This window comes from Capsicum annuum, chromosome 1 (assembly GCF_002878395.1).
Source record: "Capsicum annuum cultivar UCD-10X-F1 chromosome 1, UCD10Xv1.1, whole genome shotgun sequence".
Taxonomy (NCBI): Eukaryota; Viridiplantae; Streptophyta; class Magnoliopsida; order Solanales; family Solanaceae; genus Capsicum; species Capsicum annuum.
In genome coordinates, this window is record NC_061111.1 from 180,579,260 (window position 1) to 180,584,283 (window position 5,024).

General features: G+C 27.1%; 1 long non-coding RNA gene across 2 annotated transcripts; it reads left to right on the forward strand.

Moving 5' to 3' along the window:
• The first annotated feature begins 759 nt into the window (after nucleotides 1-759).
• Nucleotides 760-3,578, forward strand: LOC107852313. Of its 2 annotated transcripts, XR_007052903.1 has the most exons (3): nucleotides 760-975; nucleotides 2,004-2,186; nucleotides 3,291-3,578. It is a non-coding gene; the product is annotated as an uncharacterized LOC107852313 (long non-coding RNA). The 2 variants fall into 2 exon arrangements; XR_001669395.2 differs by lacking the exon at nucleotides 3,291-3,578 and having other exon boundaries at nucleotides 2,004-2,439.
• Nucleotides 3,579-5,024: the final 1,446 nt, after the last annotated feature.

Genomic DNA, 5,024 nt, shown 5'->3' on the forward strand with positions numbered 1-5,024 from the left:
GAGGCTATAAATGACTTAAGTGTCTTTTCGTTTTAAAAAAATAAACCTAAAAATGCACTCTGTTACCCAAAAAATAAAGATAAATATTTTTTATACTTATAATATAGGTTCCTAAAATATATTCCTAAGAAACTATATCAGCTATTAAAGTGTAAAATAACAAAAAATTGTATGACACAAGTACATTTTATGGGATGACGTTTATATTTGGAACATACTAGTGTAATTATTACTTTCTTTTATCCCAACTTATGTTAATTAGTTTAATTGATATGAAATCTAAAATAAATTATACTTATGTGGCTTAAATTATTTCAAGTAAAATGAGCATTTAAAGCCACTATATTACTAAAAGTAAAATGCATTACTTTTTGAAACTGATTAAAAAAATAAGTCTTATAAATAAGCTTTGATTTTTGCAGAATATTTTTAAAGGACAGTTGTATTACTAGAAAATACATATTCTCCTATTAGTATACGTGTTGATTTTTGCTTGGGTGGGGACGGGGCATCAATTCATCACCATTTAAACGGAAGAATTGAAGAGTACAAATGATGAGCTGTGCTTACTAATACATGAAGCAATTGTTGCTGCGCGTTTCATGTATTCCATGCACCTATTCTTTTTCAAATGTACAAATGTATTTGCCGTATAGGTTTTGTCTTCGATCATGGAGTTAATTTCGGCTTTATTTGTGGCGCACCTCTTCTTTTGTTTTTGAAAAACTATATCCATCGTTTGTATTTTCGTTTTGCAATAATCAAGAAGAAGAAAAAGAGAAAAGATCATATTAGAATAATTATTATAAATACCACATATTGTGAATGTCAATTACATTATTTTATGAATAAGATTGAAATGAAGTAAATACTTTGTTCAGTAGTTCAAGTAGATAATTTTCTAAAAAGCGTTGCAGCAACTTCCTGAGACCTACAATCAAGAGATAACATACAAATAACTCAGTGAGTATTTGGGTAAGCTTTTAATTTGGTCAAAATAACTTATACGTTATTTTTTATTTTAAAAGATATTTGATAATTTTTATAATTGCTTAAAAAAAGTCAATTTTGACTTTTTTTTTAAGCCAAAAACAAGAAGCAACCATTTCTAGTTTTTTTTTTTGGAGCTTATAAGTTATTAAAGTTGACCAATTAAATTATATTTGTGTTCCTTATAATTATTCTTTATTCCAAGCTTACCCTTGTAGTGCTAGTTCTCCTTCACTACTTTTATTATTATTATTATTATTATTATTATTATTATTCGTCTTATTATAATCTTCTTCTTCTTCTTCTTCTTCTTCTTCTTCTTATTATTATTATTATTATTATTATTATTATTATTATTATTATTATTATTCGTCTTATTATTATTAACTATATCTATAATCTATAATTTATATCTATAATATATTAAAAATGTGAAGGCCATTAGAAAAGTGAATTGAACTTTTTGCCCTTCATTAAAAGACTTCGCTTTAGACAAAATCGTCTTTTCACTATTTTTTTAAATATTTAAGAGTTGTAAATTAATTAAATATATTTATGATAAAACTTTCATTGTTTGAATTCATTCAAATTTAGTCCTTAAACTTTTCTTTGTATGAATTATATACCATAAAATTATGTAATATACCATATTTGTAAGGAAAAAAGATAGCAACATTGGTGAAAATAAAAATTGAATTTTTCCTAAAATTGATGATTTGTATCCTTTTTGGTTTATGAATTCTCTACTTCTATAAAACTACATATAATTTTATGTTTTCTTCATCGATTTTTTATTATATATTAGTTTCAGCAAAATATATTATGGCGTTTGCAGGCCTGCAATTTAAAAATTCATATGATATTATTGTTTAGATTTTCTTCATCGACTTCTTTATTGTATTATTAGTGTCTATGTAATATATTGTGGTGACTACAATTTGAGAATTTAATTATATGATATTGTTTAGATTTTCTTCATCAACTTTTTTATTGTATTATTTCAATGTTTGCAGGGCTACAATTTGAGAATTCATATGATATTGGAGTAATTTCAAAGTCAGCCAATGCCTACTGCTTGGTTGCAATTTTGGTAATTAAGGCTTTGAATTCTAGAAATATTGAAAACTTGGAGGTGGTGGATTCGCCATTGATGATATGGTTAAGGATAGGGATAGCCCATGCAAATTGTATGGAAGGTTGAATTCCTGCTCTATGGTTGAATTTAGAGACTTAAAATATAATGCGATTTGTTGTCTCCAACTTAATTGGTTTAAGTTGCCATTAACTTTATTTGGTGTCTTATTTTAGTTTTTGATATGTAGACAAGGCCTAGCTCAGAGAAATGAGTCAAAGTTGTGTTAATCTTTGAACGAAAAAGGGTCAACTATCCTCGAACTATTCGAAATAGTACAAACATACTCTCCATTTATATTTGATCTTAAAACTATCCCTCAGGTCTCATAGTCCATATTTTGATTGTTTAAATTGCTTCATATTTTTTAATTATCATAATTTATGTTTGCTAGGTTGTGACCTCGCTCGAAATTGAAGTTAATGTTTTTTTATCATACATCCTGATGTTGTCATTCAATTATTTTATCCCATACGTTCAAAATGGTAGAAATTCAAAGCCAAAGTGATATATGAACTTTCTGTTTGGGTTTTTCTTTATTTAGGAGCTTTAGTCGAGTTGTCTGCTTTGTTTAGATATTGGTTAAGTTATAAAATTAGGATTTCTATCAACGCCGGTTGTTTTAGTTGTGTAGGTGATGTTGCTTTTTCTCTGTTCTCTTTGTTTAGTTTTAGAATTTGTACGGTTTACAACATCAATGATCGGGAGAGGATAGAGTGTACGCATCTTATCACTACCTTGTGAAATTAAAGATGTTGTTTTTTAAAGACCACCAGAGACATTGCTTGAGATTCGTAACACAAATACAAGATCTATATATAATTCTTTGATTTTTCTTTTCTTTTCACACGGCATTGTAGGACTTGAAGTTTTAACAGAAGGGATCAATATCTACTAAGCATGATGAATGTTTCTTATTTAGACACTTTCACTATTAAAATATGAATCTTAATGACTTAATCTTCAAAGATCTTGTATTGTTGTTGACTCTTGAAGAGCAGTCAACAATATGCAAAGTTTGAAGTGTCATCAACCATATGAATCACATAGTTTTGCCTTCATAATCTTCTTTGTTCTCGTGTAATACTTTTTGTAGAATTTTCATCCTATTAAAACATTGTGTTTTGGAATGAAAATGTTGTTTGATCATGTTAATTTATTGGTTCAGGAAGATGTGCAGCTCTTGGTGTGGCATTGGTGCATATTAATTGCAAATAAGTATTGAAAAAAATTATGGAGAAAAATATTCCTTTTGTCCCAATTTGGACAATTTATGTTGCATATTTAACTTTTGAGATTCAAAGAAAGTGTGTTTGATCATGAATTTGGACATGAAATTTTATATTCTTTTGAAATAAAATTTATAATTAGGAGATTGCGTAAAAAGTACTGTAAATCACAATAACTAACTACTCAAAATATTTAAAACAAATATGAAAAATTATGTTCAAACTTATACATGTTTGAATCTCAAGATGCGAAAATGTCATATAACTTAAGACGCATGGAGTATAAGTTTTGTTAAATAATAGTAGGAAAAAATCTGTGAGTTTATGAGAAAAAACTCTTAATGTTTTGCAATAATGAGGTACATCGTTTTCTATTCATCATGTTCACTCGAGTGATTATTTTTCAAGAGCACAAGTGTTTAATTTCTTTCAACGGTATATAATCTTTATATGTCTCGTGTTCCATAGTTATTACTTCCTCCGTTCAAGATTATTTATCCACTATTGACTTCACACATAGGTTAAGAAATAATAAATACTAGACATTTTTTTAATATATCACTCTTTTACTATATATAATAAATTTAGAACCCATTTGGCAATGAGAATTTCTCTCTTTTTCAAAAAGTAATTTCACTTTAGTGAAAATTGTAGTGTTTGACCGTAAGAATTTCACATACAATTTGAAATTGTATTTGGAAAAGTGACTTGTTTTCACTTCAACTTCTCTCACAAAAGTTAAAAAAAAAAAAAAGAACTTCAATTTATTTTAATAATCAAATACAATTTTCATGGTCAAACACCTACTTAATATTTTAAAAAATATATTAAGTGATGAATAATATTTTAGTAAAGATAAAAATAGATAGAAAAGGGGAATTGATCATACAACTCATGTATTAAGTGGAACCACTCTCTATAAGAAAACACGAATGAAAATTGAGAATATATACGATTTGACATGATAAAGCCATGTAACCTACACTACTTTTTCTTTTGTTTGTTGCAACTTTATTTAGATAATCTATATAATCAATTTTTGGTTGTAATTTTATTTATTTTGATGAACTATGTAATTTATTTAGATTTGATTAATTTTTCTTTCTTGTTGAAAGTTTTAGAAGTGGAGAGACAAGCCAATGCAACGCTTTAAGGTTGATGTTCAAGCCCTTAAGCTCCCATATAAGATATATGTGAAAAATGACGTTGTTACTACCTTTTAAGTGTGCAGTGTAGCTCATGCTTCCATCTGACATGAATTATTTCAAAATAAGTGAAGTTCTCCCTCATCCATACTTTACCTCTATCCTCTATTTTAAACATATGAATGCTTCTACAAACTAATTTCTCTACTATATGAGCATTTCTTAGCTTTGTGCATAACATGTTTTAAAAATTAACAGAAGTTCTTTTAAAAAAAGAATAATAACATCGACTTTTAACTATCCTTAAATTAGTTGATATATAATACATATGAAAGACCAACATCAACTGCTTTCAAGTTGAAGGAAAATATACTTCTGGTGTAGAAAGTCAATTCAATTCATATGAACACAATATATTTTTTAATTTGTCATTTACCTAATAATGTGACATGAGCTACAAAAAGATGTAATATTCATGCATACTTCTTTTTAATTAAGTTCATACCTTTTTAAGTAGCATTTCACTTT